Source organism: Bos mutus, chromosome 21 (assembly GCF_027580195.1).
Source record: "Bos mutus isolate GX-2022 chromosome 21, NWIPB_WYAK_1.1, whole genome shotgun sequence".
Lineage (NCBI taxonomy): Eukaryota > Metazoa > Chordata > Mammalia > Artiodactyla > Bovidae > Bos > Bos mutus.
This window is the reverse complement of record NC_091637.1, coordinates 11131883-11158235: the sequence shown is the minus strand read 5'-3', so window position 1 is coordinate 11158235 and position 26353 is coordinate 11131883. Positions and strand designations below refer to the sequence as shown.

Genomic DNA, 26353 nt, shown 5'->3' with positions numbered 1-26353 from the left:
TAAAGTAGAAAAAGAGCTGACTTACTTTGGTCTTGCTTCCAAGCAGAGTTAAAGACATACACACACTGAACTGAATGTACATACAAGGATTTTAGATGGAAATTGTAAAGCTATCACAAAGAGTTTGTTACTGAATTTGTTTAAGTTTGCAGCATGTGTAATCATAGACTAATGGCATAACACACTTATTTATTTTTTTTTAACTTTAAATTTTGTATTGGGTTATAGTCGGTCAACAATGTTGGGATAGTTTTAGGTGAACAGTGAAGAGATTCGGTCATATATGTACATGTATCCATTCTCCCCCAAATTCCCCTCTCATCCAGCCTGCCATATAACATTGAGCAGAGTTCCCTGTGCTATACAGTAGGTACTTGTTGGTTATTCATCTTAAATATAACTGTGTGTACATGTCCATCCTAAACTACCTAACTATTCCTTTCCACTCTTCCTTCTCCCTGGAAAACATAAATTTGTTATTTAAGACTGTGATCTCTTTCTGTTTTGTAAGTTCATTTGTATCCTTTCTTTTTAGATTTCACACATAAGTGATGTCATATGATATTTCTTCTTCATTGCCTGAATTACTTCATTCAGTATGACAATTTCTAGATCAACAGAATAAAAATGAAAAATAAAACTTCTAGATTTGTCCCTCTTGAATTGTATTTGAAATCCAGATTATCTGAATTGATTTGGGTGTATTGGCTACATGAGAAGACAAACTGAAAATCTGTTTCATGTCCCCATAGAAATAAGGGCTGAATTCACCCTTTACCACACTTTTAAAAACTTCATTCAAAGTCATATTTTTTTTTTTCAAATCTTGGGGGCAGTTGACACCTATATTGTTCAGGAATGTGTGTGTGTTTGTTAATATTATTAACTTTGACAGAGGGAAGTTACTTCCCAATCTAACTTAAATCTAATCAAAATGCTTAAATTGACTTCTTATAATTTGTTTACTTAAACATATTCTACTATTTAATTACCTCTAGTACTATGCCAATATTTCAGATGTGTGTATTATTCACTCAGTCGTGTCTGATGCTTTGCAACCCTGTAGACACAGCCCTCCAGGCTCTGTCCATGGGATTCTCCAGGAAACAATACTGGAGAGGGTTGCCATTTCCTTCTCCAGGGGATCTTCCCAACCCAGGAATCGAAGCCAGGCCTCCTGCATTGCAGGAGGATTCTTTACTGCCTGGACCACGAGGAAAGTAATATTTGAGATGACAATGCCCAAATCTGAAAGCTCAGTTATATAACCAGTATTTCTCTGAAGTGTTTACTTTCAGTATCAGCATCACAATATATTCCACCAGAAAGATTTGTGGACTAGCCATTTGGAAAATGCATTTTGCCCCCAAATCCATCTAATTTTGTTTATCTCATTATTTCACAGACTTATCTTTCATGATGTGTTTCTTTCTAAGTAACTCGTACTAACACATGCTGATGTACTAGCGTTCTCAGAAACCCCACATTTAAATACCTCTGGTAATATGAAGATAAGTAATCTTAAAAATTGATCAAAGTTCTCAGCTTTATTTATTGAAAGGCTTGTACAATTTATAAATACAATTCCAGCCTCCTGATAGGAAAAGGATACAGGAAAAAGAAGAAATAGTGAGAAAATTAAAGCGTGACATGAGAACAGAAAATGCCCTTGTTATTATTGAGCATTCTATGATTTAAAAGAGTCGAACTTAGTGATAAGGAAAATTTTGTTCAACTTATGTGCAAAAGGATGTGAAACATGACATTTTGAGGGAGACTTTGGAATTTCTGGAGTTCTAATCCTAGCATTGCAGGATGGGTTTAAAAAGTCAGGAGAAAATAGAGGAGAAAGGAAAGAAACAGGAGTCTTATCTACTACCTCTGCCGCATAGCAGTCCTTCTCATAGGATCTCCTAAATACATACAGATCTCACTTATCTAGCATGCACAAACATTTGGAAAAAACATCATCTTAGAGCAGGTACACATGTTTGGGCATGGTGAGAATTTTGAGTGGGGGCATAGCCAAAGCATTCCCAGTGGTCAAAATCTTTTGAGAAGTCAGTGAGGCTACAAACATAAAAAGAACTGATGGAATCCAGAGCACCAATTAATCAGTTCAGTGATCAGAAGGAGCAGAACATTCTAATTGGCTACGACTTCCTGCAAAAAAAGAGACTCTGGGGGAATGAAAAGAAGCAAACAGCAACAGAGAAGGAGAAAAGATAAAAGAAAGGCAAGGTGAGCAAAGAGGATAGCAGAAGGCAACAGAGGGGATGAAAGGATGGGAAGCCACGTTGACGCTGCATAGCAGTTCATTCCGGCATCAGAAAAGAGAAGATTCTCAGCCCTAAACTGGAACATTGGTTTTATTAGTGCATTTACCTATGGTCAGCAATTTTATTTGGGTGTATCTTTTAACTCTCACTTTACATATGAGTCGAGGTTCTTAAGAGTCACTGTGCTGTGCTTAGCTGCTCAGTCATGCCTGACTCTCTGACCCCATGGACTGTAGCCCGCCAGGCTTCTCTGTCCATGGGGATTCTCTGGGCAAGAATACTGGAGTGGGTTGTCATGCCCTCCTCCCTTAAGTGTAAGTTGCACAAATTTCACATATAATAGGTAAATTTGCATTTCAGGCCTTGTAACTCAAAGGCCCACATTCATTCTACTACACTCACTCCTCCAACAGAAGCAATTGAAGCATCTGGTCACAACATAACATGATTTTGCCTGATTACACTAACAGAAGATACTTCACTGAAGTTCAAGTCACTTTGGGCAAATGGATATTTGTAAGTTAATGGCTCCCAAGGGCATTCAGATGACACTTTGAAAAGCTGTCAATCAATGTAGTCCATTAATCTAAGGCACAGCGTGGAGAAGAACTAGGTTATTAATATTCACAATGAAGGTAGTCTTCAATATAAGGTCAGTTGACTCTATTTAGAAATTCAGGTAATATGCGAGACAGCAAAAGAGACACAGATATAAAGAATAGACTTTTGGACTCTGTGGGAGAAGGCAAGGGTGGGATGATTTAAGAGAAGAGCATTGGACCATGTATATTCCCATATGTGAAATAGATGACCAGTCCAAGTTCAATGCATGAAACAGGACACTCAAAGCCAGTGCCCAGGGACAACCCAGAGGGATGGGGTGGGAAGGGAGGTGGGAAGGGGGTTCAAGATGGGGGACACATGTACACCCGTGACTGATTCATGTCAATGTAAGCAAAAACTACCACAATATTGTAAAGCAATTAGCCTCCAATTAAACTTAATTAATTAATTTTAAAAACTCAGGTAAATGTGTTATCAGTTCTAGAATATTTTCATAAATAGAATTACAAATAAAATGTTGAAATATAAACCACATAAGTAATCAGGTGCATGTACTTTTTTTTTTTAATAGCATGTTCTTTGTTAATGTGAAGTAAGATCATTTTTTAAATGTTTATTTTCTGTAGGTATATATCTTGTGGCTTATGGACAATTTACAGTAAGATTGTCTATTGTCCATTGAATCTTTTCCCCTTAATTCTGTGTGTGTGGGATTTGAAGACTCCCTCATCAATCCACCGTCTTTCTATCAATAGACACCTCTTGTAGGATTGAAAAATTCACAGAGAACACAGCTTATCTGTCATTGCATTTTCCTTAACATTATATTCTGGAGGTACAAGAACTCAGTTTTCTGGAACCCAGCAAAAACAAAGATTGCTTTATCTGTGTCAGGTAGACAAGTGGACCAATCGATGGATAAATGGGGAAAAAAGAAAAGAAAGGAAGGAAGAAAAGAAAAACAAAAAGAGGTAGAGAGGAAAGTAAAGAGAGAAGATGAAAGGAAGAAATAATAAAGTAACGCTACGCTCTAGAAGAGGAAAACGTTTCTTTTAAGCAACATGCATGCATGGCTTAGTGAGAGTGCGCATGTAAATGAACTGTGTTGCAGCATACTGAACAGCGATTGGCAGTCAGAAGAGAAGAGTTATATTCTGTGCCATAGACTCTACAGACTTAAATAAGACCCTTAACCTTATGCACTTCCTTTTCAAACTTGAAAATCTTAATCTATAGGAAAGCATGCTGACATTGTCTAAGCATGAGAGAATGTGGACATTTGAGAAGACCTGAAACAGTTAAAGGCAGGGCAAGACTGGAAAAGGATTGCTGCGGCCACATGTTTTCCCAGTGTGTGACCTGCAGGCACGCACCTGGGCTCGGTCAGGTTACAGCTCACTTGTTTCCTCCACCCCCAGGTCAGGCTCTGGTCGATGATAGACCCAGGACCCTCCTTAATTACGTATACCGATCACCTAAAGCAACAAGAGGGTATTAGAGAATATTGGATGTCACTCAGTCTCTCTTTAGACTTCCTTTCCCTTTAATTATTTCAAAAGAAAAACACTGTTTGTTTTTAAAGTCAAAATAACAAAAGCAAAGCCCTTTCAAGGAATAGATATCTGTAAAGATTAAGTAATGACTGCCTGGACTTTTAACTGCCCTGCATTTGCAGCTAAATTTGATGCTAAGTTGAATACAGGCAGCTCTAGTTATCTATTCCCACTCATTTGTCCCTCCGGATGCCTCATTTAGAAAATATCAATGAACAGTTACCATCTGGTTTCATAAAGAAAATGTCTGGAAATTCTTAGTTGATTCTCTTTTACTTAGAATTATTTTGTTGTTGTTGTTCCTTAAATCTAAGGAGCTAGAGGACATTTAAAAACATTAACGCTTCTATCCTATTCCAGGAATAGTTTTCTTCGGAGAAGTCTCTAAATCACCAATGGCTTTTGGGAATTTACCACATCAAAGAGAAGGAAGGGATGCTTTCAGTTATCCAATGGGAACTGCAGGTGTGTGGGATGGGCCCCCTCAAGCTACAAATTTGATGAGTCAATTACAAGTTTATAATCTACCTCATGAAAAAAAAAATGTATCTTGGGGACTTAACAGAGGTTTTGCTTTCCATTATATTAGAAAGTTGAACTCAGAAGAATAACTAATGGAATTTGATTTTCTTAATTCAGTCACTCTTACTAATACACATTTTATTTGTCCTCTCACTTTCGATTTTGTAGGTAGATTCCATCAAAATATTACTGAATGATGCTTACAATATCAGACTTAGAATATCACTTAACATATTTTCTTACATGGACTTCTCATCAATCCCTTGATATCTGTATTGGTAATATAAAATCCCCACAGGGAAAGTCATATTTGGAGGAGGTAAACTCAATATCCTCAGTGAAACCCACTCTAAACTCAAAAAGTTCATTTTCTGGCCTGCACAGAGTCCCCAAAAGTGAATTCTGATGTCAGTTTCTCCTGGGCCAATTCTCTTAATGGTTTACCCTCTCTAATCACCTTCTTTGAGGCATCTACTTACTTTTTATTTCCCAAGTCATCCCTAGCCTGACCTTGTTGACTAAAATAGCAAAACTCTGAATTATTACCATATGCCATCATTTTTGACAGTTCTGTTTCCCATTCTCTGTCCTCGCCCTTCTTATAAGATGATAAAAATCTAAAAACTTGATTGCACAAATATTACCATATGATAATACCATAATTACCCAACTCATGTTTTATTTGTTTTAAGTTCTGTCTAGTTCTCCTAAATAAAAATCTTAATCTAATGATTTTACTGGTGAGAACGGAAAATACAGGGGTTTGATAACCTAGATGAAATGGATTAATTTCTTGAAAGACACAGTATACCAAAACTCACTTAAGAAGAAACAGATGATACAAATAGACCTGTATTTGCTAAAGAAATTAAATCAATAATCAATAGCTTTCTAAATCAGAAAGCACTATGACAAGATGGGTTTGCTAGTGAATTCTACCAATTAAGGAAGATGTTTTACCAGGTTTAAAAACTCTTAAGCCTGGTAAAATTTCTTAAAACTCAACAGTAAGAAAGCAAGTAACTAATTAAAAAGTGAGCCAGAGGCCATAACAGTTACTTCACCAAAGAAAGTATGCAGATGACAAATAAGCATATAAAAGGATGCTTCACATCATGCTATCAGGGAAATGCAAATTAATAAGAAAAAATGACTACACACCAGTCAGAATGGCCAAAATCCAGAGAACTGACAAGAGCAATTGGTGGTGAGGATGAGAAGCAACAGGACTGTGCATGCATTGCTGATGGGACTGTAAAAATAGAACAGCCACTTGGGAAGACATTGTAGAAATTTCTTATAAAACTAAGTATACTCTTATCATATAATCCAGCAATTGCACTCCTTGCTGTTTACCTAAAGAAGCAAAAATTTTATGTCCATGAAAAAACCTGAAAACAGATGTTTAGAGCAGTTTCCTTCATCAATGCCAAAACTTGGAAGGAACCAAGGTGCCCTTTAGTAGGTAAATTCTGGTGCTTCTCAGTTCAGTTCAGTTCAGTTCAGTCGCTCAGTCGTGTCCGACTCTTTGCGACCCCTGCTGCTGCTAAGTCACTTCAGTCGTGTCTGACTCTGTGCAACCCCATAGACGGCAGCCCACCAGGCTCCCCCGTCCCTGGGATTCTCCAGGCAAGAACACTAGAGTGGGTTGCCATTTCCTTCTCCAGTGCATAAAAGTGAAAAGTGAAAGTGAATTCGCTCAGTTGTGTCCGACCCTCAGCGACCCCACGGACTGTAGCCTTCCAGGCTCCTCCGTCCATGGGATTTTCCAGGCAACAGTACTGGAGTGGGGTGCCATTGTGACCCCTGCTCGTGCTTAATTGCTCAGTCATGTCCGACTCTTCGTGACCCCACGTACTGTAGCCCACAAGGCTCCTCTGTCCATGGGATTTGCCAGGCAAGAATACTGGAGTGGGCTGCCATTTCCTCCTCCAGGGGAATTTCCTGACCCAGGGATCAAACTCATATCTCCTGCATCTTCTGCTTTGCAGGCAGATTCTTTACTGCTGAGCTATCAGGGAAGTCCCTAAATAATGGCACATCTAGAAAATGGAATATTCAGTTCAGTTAAGTTCAGTTGCTCAGTCGTGTCCGACTCTTTGCAACCCCATGAATCACAGCACGCCAGGCCTCCCTGTCCATCACCAACTCCTGGAGTTCACTCAGACTCACGTCCATCGAGTCAGTGATGCCATCCAGCCATCTCATCCTCTGTCATCCCCTTCTCCTCCTGCCCCCAATCCCTCCCAGCATCAGAATCTTTTCCAATGAGTCAACTCTTCTCATGAGGTGGCCAAAGTCCTGGAGTTTCAGCTTTAGCATCATTCCTTCCAAAGAAATTCCAGGGCTGATCTCCTTCAGAATGGGCTGGTTATGCAATGTTAAAAATAAATGCGCTATCAACCCATGAAAAAACATGGACGGGTCTTAAATGCATATTACTAGGTGAAGAAGGCAATATAAAAAAACTATATACTGTGTAATTGCAACTATTTATATATTACAGTCTAGAAACGTCAAAACTATATAGATAAAAAAAAAAAAGATCAGCAGTTATGGGGGTAGTTCAGAAGAGTAGAATGAATAGGCAAAGCACAGTATTTTTCAGGCAGTGAAAACATTCTGTATGATGTTAAAATAATAGACATATGCAATGAAAGGTTTATCCAGACGCAGAGAAAGTACATCAGTAAGTGTGAAGCTTAAGGTAGACAATGAACTTTTGATAATTATGATGTGTCAATGTAGGTTTATCCTTAGGGAAAAAAAAAAAAATATATATATATATATATACACACACATCATTCTGTTGAGTATAGATAACAAAGTCATGCACGCACAGGGTTAGGGAAATCTCTTTACTTTTATTTCAACTTGTTTGTCAATCTAAAATTGCTTTTATCAACTATACTTCAATAAAATAAATTAAAAAATAAAACTATTCTTCAAAATCAAACTGTTTAAAATTAAAAGCAAAAAAGAACCTTAATAATTGTCTACTATTAGCATTATTTTAAAATCTTCAGAATTTGGGGGAGAAGGAAACCTAGCCTTGCTGGTCTCTGGCTGGCTTAGCTTCTCTTACAACTTTCTCCTCCTCTGCAGTGTGAAGCTTTCCACTGCAGTGTGAAGATGACCACATTTGTGGACAGCTAGCCTGCTCCTTCAAATTCTGTCCATCTCCACCCACTGAGAATGAAAATGGGAGAGGCTGTTCCGGTGTGAGAGCAGGGAGTATATGGGAAATCTTTTTACTCTCTTCTCTATTTTGTTGCTAACCCCAAATTGCTTTGAAAATGTAAAGACAGATAAAATGCAAAATGGTAGCTTAGTAAGAAGATACTGTTAGTTTGGTAACCCATACAATGAATGATTTAGAAAGACATCAATCTAACCTGCATAAATGAGAGAAGCTCTGTCCATATATGAAAACTAACACTTCAATCAAATTTGGCAAATAAGTTATTGTTAGTGTGTGCATCTCCATAAAAGTAACGTAATACAGCAATGAATTAAGGTTTCCCTTGCAGGAGATAATGCAGTCCATAGGAAGAATGTCCAGTACTGGTGTCAAAAAGGTGTGGATTTGAGCTCCAGTCATTTAAAGTAATGTGACCTTGGACACGTTGTTTACTTTTTTATATCTCAGGTTCATCTGAAAAAAATGATTATATCTGTCACACAGTGATGCTTCAAATATTCTTAAAAATATAACCATGTGTGACAATGGATGTTAAAAAGACATATTGTGCTAATAATTCTGTAATATACACATATATGAAATCATAATGCTGTATACCTGAAACTAACATAATGCTGTGTGTCAATTATATTTCAATAAAAGTCTATAAGCTTCATAGTTTTACCTCATCTCCTGGCACACAGTAGGCTATCAAAAAATGGGTGACTTCCAACCATGGAAAAAAATGGGGTCGCTGAGGGTCGGACATGACTGAGCGACTTCACTTTCACTTTTCACTTTCACGCATTGGAGAAGGAAATGGCAACCCACTCCAGTGTTCTTGCCTGGAGAATCCCAGGGATGGGGGAGCCTGGTGGGCTGCCGTCTATGGGATCGCATAGAGTCAGACACGACTGAAGCAACTTAGCAGTAGCATGACATTGTTAGGTCTTATATCCTCAACAAAAAGAATACATGTGAATAAAAAACTTAGTACAGGGATTGAATGCACCAAGTTCAGACAATCAGAAGCTAAATATTTTCTAGAAGATGAGAGTTTTCCCTAGGGTGAGTAATTTCACAGACAGGGAGTGAAAACAAGCCAACCACTCTATGAGAGATGTAGGGCTTATTGCCTCAAAAATTGATACTGTAGTCTGAAAATTAGGCTCACTACATTTAAAGGAAACTTACTTTAAATCTTTCTTCATCCTCACAGTAAAAGTTACAGTTTCAGGGACATGTTCTTTCTATTTAAGTCTAAGCTTCACTGGCATAATTAAGACTCATTTAAAGTAGAATTAACTTTGACATGTGGCAGGAGAGGTCGTAGTTAATTCCTTTTCCTTATTACCTTGTACCTTGAATATGTTGAGATGTATCCCTGGGATGGAGTAAGAAGGCCAGGAGTTCTTCACTCACTTTGTAAATATATCTTTTCTCAGACTTGGGTTTTCCCTCAAGAGTTCAGCCATTGAGTTGAAATTACCACATGCCTTGTCTTGGTAATTTATAGAATTATTCAACTATGACACTGGATGGATCCTTTTCTCTCCAAGTATAGAATCTCTCTGTGTCTAGAGAAAGCCTCTAGACACAGAGATATCTGTACAAATAACGGGGATATCTGTACAAATTTATTTCTCTAAGCAAAGAGAGGCCCTCCTTCTAGGTAGCTGCTTTAAGTCCTGCCTCCTTTCTGTGACATTAGGAATTACCTAACCAATCTAAGGCTATGGTTTTTCCAGTGGTCATGTATGGATGTGAGAGTTGGACTGTGAAGAAAGCTGAGCACCGAAAAATTGATGCTTTTGAACTGTGGTGTTGGAGAAGACTCTGAGAGTCCCTTGGACTGCAAGGAGATCCAACCAGTCCATTCTGAAGGAGATCAGCCCTGGGATTTCTTTGGAAGGAATGATGCTAAAGCTGAAACTCCAGGACTTTGGCCACCTCATGCGAAGAGTTAACTCATTGGAAAAGATTCTGATGCTGGGAGGGATTGGGGGCAGGAGAAGGGGGTGACAGAGGATGAGATGGCTGGATGGCATCACTGACTCGATGGACGTGAGTCTGGGTGAACTCCGGGAGTTGGTGATGGACAGGGAGGCCTGGCGTGCTGCGATCCCTGGGGTCGCAAAGAGTCGGACACGACTGAGCGACTGAACTAAACTGAACTGAACCAATTTAAAGGACACAATAGATCTTACTCCTAAGATTAGCAGTAGGATGGGTTGGGAAATGATTTTAAGAAGAGAAAGAAAATGTAAATTAATGATTTTTTTTTTTTTTTTGGCTAAATGCAAGCTGAATGTCATCCCATTGGATTAATTATGAAAAATCAAGAAATACTTTACTATTTTATCTGAAATACAAATAAAATCAACTTGGACTTCTAGTTAATAGAACTTTTCAAGTTATTGAAGTCTTAGTTTTTTCTTTTAAAGTTATTTATTTGTATGCATTCTTAATATTTTATATTTACAGTAAATTATTTAGAAAGAACAGAAAACAGTGAAGAAGGAATAAAAATTATCTCTTATCCTTCCATTCACTCAGAATTAGGTATCATTAAGGAGACCTGGGTTCAATCCCTGGGTTGGGAAGATCCCCTGGAGAAAGGAATGGCTACTCACTCCAGTATTCTTGCCTGGAGAATTCCATGGAGAGCAGAGCCTGGTGGGTTATAGTCCATGGGGTCACAAGGAGTCAGACATGATTGAGTGACTGGCACTTTTACTTTAAATATCTTAGATTTCTTTCTAATCTTCTTTGCATGTATTTGTGGGTGTGTATTAGTTTCGTAGAATTAGGGGCATATTATGTTGTATATGTTACTGCCTTTTTCATCAAAAGTAATTTCATGCATATTTTAATACCATTTAATATAATGAAGGAGACTATTATTAGGCAAATATTATTCAAAAAAATATGTCACTCAACTCCTGTTACGTAGCAACGATGACATTTCACATCAACTAGGAGAAGTTGGATCATTAAGTACTGGAGATGAAAACCTTTGTCAGAGGTAGGAGTAGAGTTGGGTTCCTAATTCACAGCATATACAAAATTAAATCACTAACAATTATGGCTAATTGAAATGTAAAATTTTTTTAAACATGCAGTAAAGCATACAGTAAAAACTATTAAATTAATTTATATTTAAAATAAAATTTTACCTAAATTGAGAAAAATATTTACAACATTATGTAAATATTTTACATATTTAAGCCAGTGTATGTAAACATGTAATATATAAATAAGTAACATGAAAATAAATACAAATTAGAAAAAGATGAACATGCTACAGAAAAAAATGTAAGTCACATTAAGAGAAAATTTCAGAGAAGAGAATGAAAAAATTCAATTTCATTATCTATCACATGCTACTTTATAGTTTTTGCTGATTCAGTTTTTCTTCAAATCAAATCACTGTGCTGTATTTAGTTGCTCAGCAGTGTCCAGCTCTTTGCAACCCCATGGACTGCAGCCTGCCAGGCTTCTCTGTCCATGGGGATTCTTCAGGAAAGAATACTGGAGTAGGTTTTCACGTCCTTCTCCTGGGGATCTTCCCAACCCAGGGGCTGAACCCAGGTCTCCTGCATTGAAGACAGGTTCTTTTACCAACTGAGCCACCAGGGAAGCCCCAAATTAAATCAGTACCTAATAGATAGATAGATAATATTTCTATATTGCACATTTCCCTTCAATCCAGTATAAATAGCGCTGCTGTCTTTTTATTCACTGTTGTATATTCCCAGTAAAAGACCCATATTAAATATATGTAGTAGTAAACAGCTGCTGCATAACAAATAATGTCAAATTTTCAGTGGAATGTAGCAATAAGCATTGCCTTTGTGTTAATGTGGAGAAGGAAATGGCAACCCACTCCAGTGTTCTTGCCTGGAGAATCCCAGGGACGGTGGAGCCTGGTGGGCTGCAGTCCATAGAGTTGCTGAGGTCGGACACGACTGAGCGACTTCACTTTCACTTTTCACTTTCATGCATTGGAGAAGGAAATGGTAACCCACTCCAGTGTTCTTGCCTGGAGAATCCCAGGGACGGGGAAGCCTGGTGGGCTCCTGTCTATGGGGTCGCACAGAGTCGGACACGACTGAAGTGACTTAGCTTTGTATTAATGAGTTTCTAAGTCAGCTAGGATGCTTCAGCTCCATGATGTAGTCGGGTGGGGTGGCTCCATTCCACCTGCCACTCAGCCTCCTCCTGGAACAGCAGGAGGGGTGGGCAGCTGTGTGCCTCTAAGGAGGAGAAGGTGGGACATATTGAGAGAGCAGCTTTGACGTATGCACACTACCTTATGTAAAATAGACAGCTAGTGGGAAGTTGCTGTGCAGCATAGGGAGCCCAGCTTAGTGCGCTGTGATGACTTAGAGAGGTGGGATGGAGGGTATAGGAGGGAGGCTCAAGTGGGAGGGAATATATATATACTTAGAGTTGATTCATGTTGTTGTACAGCAGAAACTAACACAATATTGCAAAACGATTATCCTCCAATTAAAAAAAAAAAAAGAATGGCATAAATACAGGCAAGTATAACCAGCCACAAAAATTGCACTTTAAGTCCCTCTAACATCACATCTTCTGCATCCACATTACCCAGAGAAAGTTACACCATGAAACACAAAATCCAGAGAAGGGACGTGTACATCCATATGTAGCAGAGAGGGCATATATACATAAGATCAAGAATCGAGGTCCACGATTCTCCTTGTGCTCAGTCCCTCATTTGTTTCCAAATCTTTGTGACCCCATGGAATGTAGCCCACCAGACTCCTCTATCCATGGGGCTTTCCAGGCAAGAATTCTGGAGGTTATATAGATATTTATGTATACATATCTAATATTTATATATGTAAGATTGATATATATTTATATAAAACAAGACAAAAAGAGGTTATTACTTCCATCTTACTTTTATTGTACTTAGTTACAGTAGGCAGTGTTAATGAGAATATGGAAAACTCAATGATAACAAGAAGATAACCAAATATCCTTTGTCCCTGTAGTTGATTTGCATGAAGTTAGCATTTCAGGTTCTTCCAAGGTGGTTCAGTGGTAAAGAATCCGCCTGCCAATGCAGGAGATATGGGTTCAGTCCTTGGTCGCGAAGATTCCTTGGAGAAGGAAATGGCAACTCAAGCCAACCTTGCTTGGGAAATCCCATGGACAGAGGAGCTGGCAGCCTACAGTCCACAGGGTATCAAAAGAGACTTTAGCAACTAAACAACAGCAATATTTCCAGTATAACTGGAGATGCACTCAAAAATTTGCTTCTGTGATTTTTCATTGCAGTATTATTCATATTAGAGAAAATTGGAATCAACCTTCTCTTTTTCTGAGACAGCACTTTCTTTTCTTACTGCATTTAATTTGATCTAGTACAGCCAACGTTTCTTATCATTGCATATGATGACTTGCAACTTTGGCAGAATAAGAGGAATGAATTTTTTCCCAATGAAATATTCTATGACTGTTTGAGTTCATTAGTTAAAAAATCACGTATGGACAACCTACTGAATTTTAGGAATGAATCAGTAATCTTCCTTCTGCCCTTCAACAGCTCAGATAAACAGCAGAAGTCTGGAAAGAGTGTGTAGAAACATCATGAACGGATTTAATAAAAAAAAGTGCAATTATAGATAGATCCACATTCTGGATGTTAAGAAGTCCTGATAAAAGACCAGAAATTCAGACTGCTCAAGGAGGAAAAGGAATGCAAAGGTTAATCAGTAATGGGAGCTTTGAAAATGCCAATATTGCTTTAAGATCCGTGCTCATGGCGTTTGATCGACATCACTCTCTACTGCTGGGGAGAAAAGGGGGTGTCCTTCTCTAGGTCCAAAGCCTCTGGAGGAAAAAAAAAAATGGGACATCAGCTTTGTTAAGTTACACTGAAAGGAGGCAGGTTACCTGATAAGCCGTGGAGGGCCTAAGTCTGTTTCTTATTCTGGCTTCTGGTTCTAGGCCCTGATTTTCATTTCTGTTGTACTGTCCCAAAATTTGGTAGGAGAGAGAGAGGAAGAAGGTCCAATCAATTATCAGGATTGGTTGAACTAAGTACAATGTAATAGCCTTCCTTATTTCATAATATCTAAAATATGAACTTGTAGAAAACAGGTCCCAAAAGGTCACTGTTAAAGCAGAAATCTGTCAAGTAAGTGGCAAAAACCCTGGAGGACTCACATGCTTTATACTGTATTCTTTCTGTAGTTTCTCTGTGTATTAATCTGTTTAACAAATATTGCAACACATATTGGAAAGCTTGACTCCTTACATTCTTTTAGGTGGTTTATGATTGTAAACAAATTGTTTTAAGATCCATTAACACCAGAACAAACATTCACAGGGAAGGTGGTAAGCTGTCTTCAAATCAAAATCCTTCTGTGCCCTTAACTAGTTAGCAATACCACATCTAAGGGTTTCCCTCATAGCTCAGTTGGTAAAGAATCCACCTGCAGTGCAGGAGATTCCAGTTCGATTCCTGGGTCAGGAAGATCTCCTAGAGAAGAGGTAGGCTACCCACTCCAGTATCCTTGGGCTTCCCTTGTGGCTCAGTTGGTAAAGAATCTGCCTGCAATGTGGGAGACCTCGTTCGATCCCTGGGTCAGGAAGATCCCCTGGAGGAGGGGATGGAAGCACACTCTAGTATTCTTGCCTGGAGAATGCCATGGACAGAGGATCCTGGTGGGCTACAGTCCATGGGGTCACAAAGAATCAGACACAACTGAAGCGACTGCATTTAAGGCACAGGAGTATACCCCTCTATGTCCATCATACACGATTCAAAAGAACAAGTCAGGAACCCAGGGTTTTAGATATTGTTTTTCTGTCCTATAAATACTAACAATTGAGTGAAACAACTCTCTCTTTTTTTTTTTTTTTATTAATTTTGAGTAAAAACAGGCTTCAAGTCGGCAGGCTGGGACCCCTGATTTGAGCAGTATCAGCGAAAAGAAACTCATCTTTATCTGGAATTAACTACAAATTCAATTAGAATAAAAATCTTAGCCCACCTCGTGGAAAAGATTTTACACAAAGAAAACCAGATGTTTCAACAGCATTAAGAGTACTTTGCCCAGCAGTCTAAGGAATTTTCCATCTTGTAAGCCCAATCACTGGTGAAAGTTACAAGATCCAGCTTCCCTAACACACAAAACGGCTTCCATTTCCCATGCTCCTTTAATTAGATTTACTTCTTTAACCAAAGTAGTATTGGGTTGAAAGAACAGGAGGAGGGGAAGGACTTTACTTAATACTATGTTAGCAAGTTTAAAAACGATTGAAGGGTAAGAGGCTGAGGTCTATTTGGAGATTCTCTCCCAGAGGAAGTACTTCTTATTTATTGTGAGTTTATTCAGTTGGAAAAAATAAAGAGTAATAAAAATAATCACTAGAGGTTGTACTAAGAGCATACCTTAGTCTATTTTCAGCTTTGAATCGATATAGGAAAACGGAGCATAAATGGAAAATAGAAGAGACCCAGGCATTATGCATCATTTTGTTTCACAGGAGGATATTAAATGTGTAGAATGACCTGTGAGACAAGGCTGTGAAGGAAAACACACAGGATAACTCATGGCATGTGTGGGAAAGAGCACTCACGTGAAAGGGACCCAGGTGGGCTTCAACGATTTCTGCTTGGTTTCTGGAGACGTCTTAACTCTGTTTTTTTTTTGAAGTCTGTCTTAATTTGCATTTGTTTAATGAGAATAGTGAGAGAACCCAAAAGACAAAGAAAAGCTTGTCCAAAGAAGTAGCAGTAAATTATAAAGGTTAAAATACAAGGGGCCATTCACTCTTTTATAGTTAACATCTGTCACTGTATTAAACAAAACCAACACACGTGTGGTTTAATTTCAACTTCTTTCCATATTGCAGTGTTCAAAGGTGTCATATCTTTGGACTTTGCTCATTGTGATCACAAGAGTCTCCAAACAGCTATTTCTAGTCATCTGAACCCTTTTTAGGGACAAATTCACCTCCCTCCTAAATGCAGTAAGACAGTTTCCTAAAATACAAATTGGGTTGTGACAGTCTCTTGTTGAAAATGGTTAATGCTCCCCATCTTTTTAAGGAACAATGCTTGGAAAATCCCATGTACGGAGGAGCCTGGTGGGCTGCAGTCCATGGGGTCGCTAAGAGTCGGACACGACTGAGCGACTTCCCTTTCACTTTTCACTTTCATGCATTGGAGAAGGAAAGGGCAACCCACTCCGGTGTTCTTGCCTGGAGAATCCCAGGGATGGCGGAGCCCGGCGGGCTGCCGTCTATGGGGTCACACAGGGTCGGACCCGACTGAAGCGACTTAGCAGCAGCAGCAGTCCTAGTCCTTAATGTTTTACAAGACCTCCTCTTTCCCAACCGCTTCCTGTTGCATGTTGCCACTCTCAGTTCACTTCCCTTGAGTGTGTTAAACCCTTCCTTGCCTTTGTCCATTTAATGTATTTTTAAAAAGTATTTATTTAACACTTCCCATGTGCCAGGCACTTTTATAAGCACTGGGAGTGAAGTGATAAACAAACCAGAAGTAAAATCTCTGACTTCCTAGGGCCATCTTCTCTGGGGGAAGAAGAACCATAAACACATTAGCCAATAGTACATATGCAGATGGTGATGAGCACTATGAAGAAAAGTAAAGTGAAAGAAGATAAAGCGATGCTTGGGTAGGGTTTTCAGTGTAGATAACACCGGAATTGGTGAAATCAACTCAAATCTCATCTCAACTGAAATCTCAAGTGAGAAAGGGAGAAGATGGCACGGCAGCAGCCTGGGTACCACCTTTGAAATGACCAGAACTTCAGAGGTTAAAGGCCAGCTACTTACACTTTAAAAAACCTCTCTAGGATATGCTAATGCTCAGCTAAGAAATGTGGGACGTGACCGAGTGAGAAACGGCATGAGCTTATGTTTTCTCGTCCCCTGGTTTCTGAGAATAGATTGTGAAGGGCAAGTGTGGATGCAGCAGACAAAACAGGAAGCATCGAACTTGACCTGAAGTGGGATAAAGACCAAATTAGGACTAGTCCACCTAGGAGGGTGATAAACCAGGGCAGGTGTAAGCTATTGTGTTGAAGGTAAAGCCCACATGGTATCATCATCGTTGTGCATAATATTATCAGTCCCTAGAATGCAATGGTCACTTTTACACATTTTTAAATCAAATATCATCAGAACAGTTCTTCGAACTTTCCAACACAGGAATTTGCTCCATGTCTAGTCCTGGCAGATACGGGAGTCCGTCAATTTCTCTGGGAAGCGTGTCCTTCTCTGTGTTCTCATGGTACCTCCATCCCTCTGTTGCATCATAAACCCTATCCTTATTATGATTGTTTTCATTTGCTTCTTGCCAGATTACATTTTACACATCATCATATCCCTGAGGTTTAGCACAGAGCCTTGCAATTGGTGGGTGTTAGGTCATTGTTGAATAGGTGATGGGATGAATTAATGAATGAATAAACAAATGAGTAAAGGAACAAATGAATGTTTTCATTTTAAATGAGATAGTCTCATGGCAGAAATGAGAACATAAAAATTTCATGCAAAAGATGGACTAGGTATTTATTCCTTTATTAATAAAATATTTCTGAAGTGTCCTAAATTAACAAAGCTGTACGTCCTCAGTGGGCTTTCCTGGTGGCTCAGTGGTAAAGAATCTGTTTGCCAAGGAAGGAGATGCGGGTTTGATCCCTGGGTTGGAAAGATCCCCTGAGGAAGGACATGGCAACCCATTCCAGTATTCTTGCCTGGGAAATGCTACGGACAGAGTAGCCTGGCAGACTACAGTCCATGGAGTCCCAAAAGAGTCAGACACAGCTTAGGGACTAAACTACAACAAACTCCTCAGTACATTACTCACATTTTGAGGAAATTGTAAAATGGTAGTATTAAATGAAATAAGATAAAAATCCATCAACACATCAGCTACAAACTCTTCTGATTTTCAGTTCAGTTCAGAGGCACAAGATTAGGGGAATAATGAGAGGATAAAAGGGCCAAGTCCCATGGAATAATTCTCCAGACAGATGCAGAAACGGAGGAAAGTGCACAGCAGGGAGAACGTGTGTCGGTGGTCGCTCAGCCTGTTGGACCGTGTCCAACAAGCAAGAGAAGGGAGGGTCAGTATCCAAGATGGAAGTTTGGTCCGGCACATTTAAGGAAAGGAGAGTAAGAGAGTCTCAAGAGTTCCAGTGTGTTGAAATATTCAGAGATAAGAGTTACTTGGGACTTTAGACTTGGACAGTCTTCCAGTTTTTATTTTTTGGTTATAGCTGATTTACATTGTTTTGTTAATTTCCGCTGTACAGCAGAGTGATTCAGTGATACATACGTATGGATTCCTTTTCATATTCTTTTCCATTAGGTTTATCACAGGATATGGAATATATTTCCCTAAACTGTACAGGAGGATCTTGTTGTTTATCCATCCTATACAGAACCCCTTGCATCTGCTAATCCCAAACTCTCAGTCCGTACTTCCTCACCCCCACCTGACGCGCACCCACAAGCGTGTTCTCTGCATCTGTGAGTCTGTTTCTACTTTGTAGATAAGGTTATTAGTGGACACTCTTGAATGTCTGAGAAAGATATGACAAAAGAGGAAAATTTCCCTTTAGTGGTTCTTTAAATGTCACATGGTCTTCCATTAAGGGATAGGAGCCATGCTTTTAAAAGTTTCACGTAAAATAATACCGTATAAATATAAAGTAAGGTACGAATTTAACAGTCTGGCATACATTAGCCTCAAACAAATCTTAGCTCTTTTCCTATAGTACTTGAAGAGTTAGGAAGTACTTTCACAATCATTATTCCATTTACAGTGCATCTTGACTACAGCTAGTAAAAAAAAAAAAAAAAAAATAGGAAGGTAACATTATGTCCATTTAACTAAAAGGAATTAGGCTCAGAATGACTGAATACAATTGTCTAAGGTTATATAAAATTCAACTGTCACAGTTAATTCTTTTTAAGTATAGAATGATAGAGATGTTAGATTATAAACTCATAGAACTTTTTAAAATTAAACTTTTTATTTTGAGATAATTTCAGATTTGCATGCAATCGTCAGAAAGAATAATTTTACCTACTGGTAACACCTTGTCCAATTTCACCCATTGGTAACACCTTGTGAAAAATAGTATAATTTAACAAATAGAATATTGACATGACACAGCTGTAATGCAAAATCCTGATCCATCATAAGAATCCTTCTCATTACCCCCCTACATATTTACATGTTGCCCTCATAACCTGCCTGTGTGCTAAATCACCTCAGTCACGTCCGACTCTTTGTGACCCTCTGGACTGTAGCCCGCCAGGCTCCTTTGTCCATGGGATTCTTCAGGCAAGAGTATTGGAGTGGGTTGCCATTTCCTTCCCCAGGGGACCTTCCTGGACCAGGGATCAAACCCAGGTCTCTTATTTCACCTTCACTGGCAGGGGAAGGTGCTTCATTAGCACCACCTGGGAAGCTTGTGGTTCTATCCTTCTTAAGGTAAGGTAAGTCACTTCAGTCGTGTCCGACTCTTAGCGACCCCATGGACTGCAGCCCACCAGGTGCCTCCGTCCATGGGATTTTCCAGGCAAGTGTACTGGAGTGGGGTGCCATCGCCTTCTCCGCTATACTCCTTAACCCCTAATCTATTCTCACTTTCTGTAATTTTGTCATTTCAATAATACTATAAAATCGGAGTCATGTAGTATGTACCTTTCGGAAACTGACTTTTGCCGCTTGCTGCAATTCTCTGGAGATTCACACAGGCTGTCGCATGTATCAGCAGCTACTAAGAGCTCCTTTTTATTGGTGTGCATGTATGTACCACAGTTTGTTTAACCATTTACACGTTACAGGCTATCTGGGTTGTATCTTGCTTTTGGCTATTGCCAATACAGATACAAGCATACACGCACAAGTTTCTGTGTGAAAATGCATTTTTACTTCTTTGGTATAAATGCCCAGGAGTGTAACTGCTGGATCATAAGGCAGTTGAATGTGACTTTTTTGCTGTTCTTGTTTGTTTGTGTTGTTTTTTAAAGAAAATGTCAAACTGTTAGAAAATGTATTAAATGGCATGGTTTTCCTGTACCATTTTACACTCCCATAGAAAATATAAGAGTGATCCAGGGTCTCAGCATATTTCCCAGCATTTGGTATTTTTGGTAGGTTCATTTTTACCAGTTAGATGTATACGTTATCACAATCTACACTTACGGTCATTTTATCCATCTGGGTGAATTATATAAGAGTTACCTCCCTCTAAGTCCTTTACCCTCACCTTTTATAAAACAGTTGTCTTCAATAATTCTTCTATATAAATTTAGAACCACACGTGACAGTTATATTATTTGCTTCAACCCTCAAATATAGTTTAGAAAAATGAAGAGCAGAAAAACTCACTGTATTTACCCATATTTTTATTTACTATGTTTTTTTCTCCTGTCCTGATGATCCAGAATTCCTTATTTTTATCATTTTCTTTCTGTTTAGAGAATTTCCTTAGCTATTATTTTAGGTAGGTCTGCTACAAACATATTTTCTTGGTTGTTTTTATTTTTTTTTAACTGACACTATCTTCATTTCCTTTCATTCCTAAAAGAAATTTCACTGGATATTGGATTTGAGGCTGGCAATTCTTTCCTTTTAGAACTTGAAAAATGTTGTGCCAGTTTCTCATAGCCTCTCTGATTTCAGATATGAAATCCATGGTTATTTGAATTGTTTTAGCTCCTGTAAGTAAGATATCTTTTTTCCCCTCACTGTCTTCTGTCTTGTAAGGTTTCTTTCTTTTTTTTTTTGTCTTTAGCTCTCAGAAGTTTGACTGTGGTATGCTGTGATCAGAATTTCTTTGCGTTTATCTTGCTTGAATTCACTCAGCTACTTAAACCTGTAAGTTTGTGTCATTTGCCAAATTTAGGAAGATTTCAGCCATTATTTCTTAGAGCATTTTTTTTAGACTTTCCCCCTGCTTTCTCTCTGGATTCTGGTAATGCAAATCATAGATGTGTTTTTATTTTTGGTCCTCGAGCTTTTGTTCTCTCTCTCTTTTTTCTGGTCTACTTTCTCTTTGGTGTTCAGATTAGGCAGTTTTATGGCTCTATCTTGCAGTTCACTAATGCTTCCCATTGTCTCTCCATAGATGGGGAAACAGTGGAAACAGTGTCAGACTTTATTTTTTTGAGCTGCAAAATCACTGCTGATGGTGACTGCAGCCATGAAATTAAAAGACGCTTACTCCTTGGAAGGAAAGTTATGACCAACCTGGATAGCATATTCAAAAGCAGAGACATTACTTTGCCAACAAAAGTCCATCTAGTCAAAGCTATGGTTTTTCCTGTGGTCATGTATGGATGTGAGAGCTGGACTGTGAAGAAAGCTGAGCACCGAAGAATTGATGCTTTTGAACTGTGGTGTTGGAGAAGACTCTTGCGAGTCCCTTGGACTACAAGGAGATTCAACCAGTCCATTCTGAAGGAGATCAGCCCTGGGATTTCTTTGGAAGGAATGATGCTAAAGCTGAAACTCCAGGACTTTGGCCACCTCATGCAAAGAGTTGACTCATTGGAAAAGACCCTGATGCTGGGAGGGATTGGGGGCAGGAGGAGAAGGGGACGACAGAGGATGAGATGGCTGGATGGCATCACCGACTCGATGGACGTGAGTCTGAGTGAACTCCGAGAGTTGGTGATGGACAGGGAGGCCTGGCATGCTGCGATTCCTGGGGTCGCAAAGAGTCGGACACGACTGAGCAACTGAACTGAACTGATGAGCTCATGAGTTGAGCTTTTATGGTTTTATATATTTTTCAGCTCAAAAATTTCCATTAGGCTAATTTTTATATCTTCTATGTTATACTGTGACTTCTTATTTTGTTGCTGAAGCTCTAATTATTAATTAGTTTCAATAATATTAATTGCACATTGGAGTATTTTTCTGATAGCTGCTTTAAAAGCTTTATGATGTTTCTAATATCTGTATCATCTTGATGTTGGCATATATCTATATTGTCTTTTTACATCCAATTTGAGTTCTTCCTTGTTCTTTGTGTGATGAATGTTTTTTGTTTTTTTTTAATTGAATTTTGTACATTTCGTGGTAGGCTATGAGATTCTGTGTCTTTTTTAAACCTTCTGTTTTAATTGGCTTCCTCTGCCACCATTCTGCTATAAGTGTGGTGTGTGCCCCCTCATCATCGCCAAGAGGGAAGAACTCCAGGTTCCCCACTTGGCATCTATTGACATTTGAGAGGGAAGATGCTCCTTCCTTACTGTTGGGTTGTGTGGAGGTGAGTGTTCCTGCTCCCAACTAGCCCTTCAGAGATAATTTCATATACGGGAAGGGTAGGAGGTCCTACCCCTCCCCATATGGTGTTCACTGACCCCATAGGGGTGGGGGCTTAACAGTGTGGCAGGCTTAAAAGTCACAGGTCCCAACTCAGCCTTCTCTGATACCACACGTGTTTGTTGGACTAGAGCAGTTATTGGCCCAATATTTCATATATATATATATATAGACTTGCTAGCTTGCCCTTTTCCTGGTTTCCTGGGTCTTATCTTGTCTGTGTCTATTACTGTTTCTGAGTTGTTGACTTTCTCAGCCATAGGTCTTAAATATATGAGAAAAACAAAAACTCAGGGAAACTCACCATTCCTTGGATCCTGAGGTTTCTGGCCAGTCTGCTTTCTTCTCTCCATCTTTCAGATCTTAAGTTTGTTTTATATATAATCTCCAGAGCTTCATCTGTGCAGAGAAGAGTCATAGAGAAAAGTGTGCATTCTCCACCTTGAGCAGAACTTTTTAAAGGAACACTTGATTTACTAAGGTAAAAACAAGGTTATCTGTCTTAATAATATTTAATGAGAAGACAATCTGAGTATCTTGTTGCCACTGTTTATCTTTAGAAGTAAATTCTTCTTCCTTACTGTATGGAGGCTTAAGCTTAATTAACATTTTTATTTTAAAAGACTAATGTATTAGTTATGGCGAATCTACAAAGCCACCTCAGATCCCTAAAGAAGCAATTCCCTGAGCGCTTTTTCATGTGCACTAAAGGTATTGTTGCCCCTGATACCTCATGAGGCTGTATCACAGAGAGAAACTTGAAGGTAGGTGGAATCAGCAAGTTTTGATCTTTAATTTCCCTCTTTATGCAACTGTATAAGAAAACTTATTTCAGAAGCTGCTAAGATTAATTTACATATCACTGGACCTATTTCACTAACTACCAAAAATGCACTTATTCTAAGCACTGAAACAATATCATAAATGAAGTTATAGACTCTGTGTCTAGGAACGCATTTGATGATCATTTCGACTGTAAAATTCAACTGATTTTGTTATTGCTGATGTTTATTTTCCCAAAGATAGAAAGTTTTTTTTTTTTTTTCCCCCAGTACAGAATGGCTAAAAGGATCCAATGCAAATTGAATATAGAAGGTTTAGAGTGTGGCCGAACAACTGGACGATAGTGAAAAGGTCAATTAACCAACGGGTTGGTTTGTCATGATGGCATGAATGAATTATTTTAAATGATTTTCCACATTAAATTTTCCAGATGTTTTGGCCACAGGCCAAGATAATTAATATTGCTAATCACTGGCTAGAATTATGTTGGCAAGCTAATTCGCTGAGCAGGGACTTGGAACTCTGAGTTGGGTTGTTGGTAAGCCGTGTGTATTATGTTTAAATGAAACATGTTAGTCTCATCACTGACCCAGGCCAAAAATTTGCTGTGGTACTTGAGATGATTACTCATTTTACATCATCAGAAAGTAAATCTAAAAAGAAAAGATGCCATGTCTTCTGTTTAATTTTTCTTCCCTAGAGAGGTCTCTTTATACTCATGACAAATTTGAAATGCAACACTTCTGTCCTTCAGAAGTTTTCAGTGGAAAAATTTAAAAGACACACAACCACTTTAAGCAGAAAAGAAAAAAAAAGTATGTATGCTTTTTTCTTCTCAAAAATTAAGTATGGATGCATGGATTTTGCTGAAACATTATGAAGAGTCATATTTTCAACTACCTAGATATTATCAGAATGATTGGTATTTGTGTGGTTTTTATTTCTAAATGTAATATGTTGCTTACAATGCTTATGATATGCATTTACTTAGGGCAACTCTACCTTATAAGATGCATCGATCACACTGCAAAGGCTTTCTGAGTTTGTTTTAAATTCAGATATAGGCATCTCATGCCTACCTATACAGCACAGACAAAAATGTCTAGATATCAGGAGAAAGCAACTCAAATTGGGTTAGAAACTTGCCATTTGGACACAGTCGTGTCCACCAGCCCCACAGACTTTACAGTCTCACTTCCCCTTTCACAGACCCACTGACGAGAGGGTATTACAATTTTTACTGACATCAGTGACCTGGCATCGCTGATTTATTCTCTGCTTTGGTTTACAGAGGAATAAACCGGTAATTAATTATATATCAGAACACGAGAATCGACCTGGCAATAATGTACAGGCTAAGAACGCTCTATTTACATATGTAGGTTATTTAAAATATGTCTTGTTAAATAAATATTTAAAATACCTCCTTATTTAGCTTATAAACTGTTTGGACTGAGGCTGCAGTGTGCCTCATTGCAGAATGTTCAAAAGAGTGAGAGAATTGCCATAGAATTTCATCTCTGCCTGACCAGCAAAAATCTCCTCTCTGTGTCTGCCAGGGCTTACAGAAAGCCTCTTAAAGGAAAACAACAACACAAATTATCTTGCTATCAAAATATATAATACTTGTATAAAGAAGATCCTTGGGAAACCATAAAACTTACCTTTATCTTGAGAGCAGGTATGTAGAACAAGGGAACTAGAAATAAACTAGCCACATCAACATGATCATCTCAGAGGGGAGTAAGGTGGACAGGAAGTAAGAGAAACAAATGATTTCACAGCAAAATGGTCTCCCTGCTGTGGCTTGTTTACCCTGTCCAGAATTATTTTTAAAGGGGAAGAAAATACAGAACTAGAGTTTTCACATCTCTCAAATCAGTACAAACTCATGATTTCAAAACAACCATAATAATGAAAACACACGTGGACACCAGGCAGTCTGGGAGAACCAACTCCATGTGCTTTGCAGGAGAGCTAAGCTCAAAATCCATCAGGGGCCGTGCTAGGCATTCCACTTATTTTTGGCGCTCTGAAAGTTAGCTTTATCCTGGAGGATACATCTGCATACCTCAAACTGCCCAGTTTTCTTTCAAAGCTTGTTTGTTGCCTGCAGTCTGGAATCACAGACCTATCAATTGCTGATCCACCAGGGGGAGCAGTTCACCAGCACAAAACAAGCCTTCCCCAAAGGAAGTCTTTGAAGGTGCCTCTTTCTCTCCATTTACACGGCTGACAACAACCCTGAGTTTTATCAGTTCTACTAGCTGTGGTACTCATATACCCAATACCGATTTTACGTCCCTTACCCGTGCTGGTGGGATACGTGTTGTTCAGCTGTGGATACATATACCCCCAGCAGATTTTGCAGTAGGACGTGAAACTTAGTCCTTGTACTTTGTAGAGTACATTAATAAGTCCATGTCTTATTAATAGGAAATGATTGAGTTCTTCCTTCTCCAGCATCTTTTACAGGCAAAACCAATAGATCTATCAAACTACTTATTCTATCCTTATTCTCTGATCTTCCATCTGGGATGTGTGTGTGTGTGTGAGACTCGCACAGGTCTGGAAGCCAGGCAACTAGCACAGCTTGCTGACACTGGCACTTCTTTCTTCAGCCCTTTCCCTTTCCTCTGGCCAGGACCCTGGGCTGGGCAGGAAAACAGCTGTCAGAGAAACGTTTGTGTTGATGATAAACCATCTGTGTGCAAGCTCAGGGGTTGCCACCAGCCAGTCCAAACAAAATGGCTGTGGGCGTCAGTGGACTTGTGTATGGACAGAGAGCCCCAAGTTTGCTGATGACAGACAGACAGACAACCAAAAGTGTTTAGTAATCTCTAAGGTGCTCTGCAACTGGTTTTTAAAATCCACAAAAGGAATTGCCCTTGGGGAAACCAAGTTGTACTTTTACTAATGCTCTGTTCCTTTGGAGCCTTATCCTAAGCCTCTTTCAGGGTCCTTCCATGTCTCCTTCTTCTAACAAGGAATAAGCTCCACCTTCCAGCTTAAGGCATAGGCTCTGGACTAGGAGCTGTGGTGAGAACTTGGAACTTCTTAGAACCCCAGGCCCCATGCTAGACATCCTGAATCAGAATCTGCCTTTTAACAGAAC

The 26353-nt window shown here is 39.0% G+C and overlaps 1 long non-coding RNA gene across 3 annotated transcripts; it reads right to left on the bottom strand.

Moving 5' to 3' along the window:
• Positions 1–13045: 13045 nt before the first annotated feature.
• LOC138984398 (uncharacterized) lies at positions 13046–25048 on the bottom strand. 3 transcript variants are annotated; one of them, XR_011461662.1, is made up of 4 exons: positions 24903–25048; positions 22760–22854; positions 14028–14105; positions 13046–13300 (listed from the first exon to the last, which is right to left on the bottom strand). It is a non-coding gene; the product is annotated as an uncharacterized lncRNA (long non-coding RNA). The 3 variants fall into 3 exon arrangements; XR_011461661.1 differs by lacking the exon at positions 14028–14105 and having other exon boundaries at positions 13046–13964; XR_011461660.1 differs by lacking the exon at positions 14028–14105.
• Between the last annotated feature and the right edge of the window lie 1305 nt (positions 25049–26353).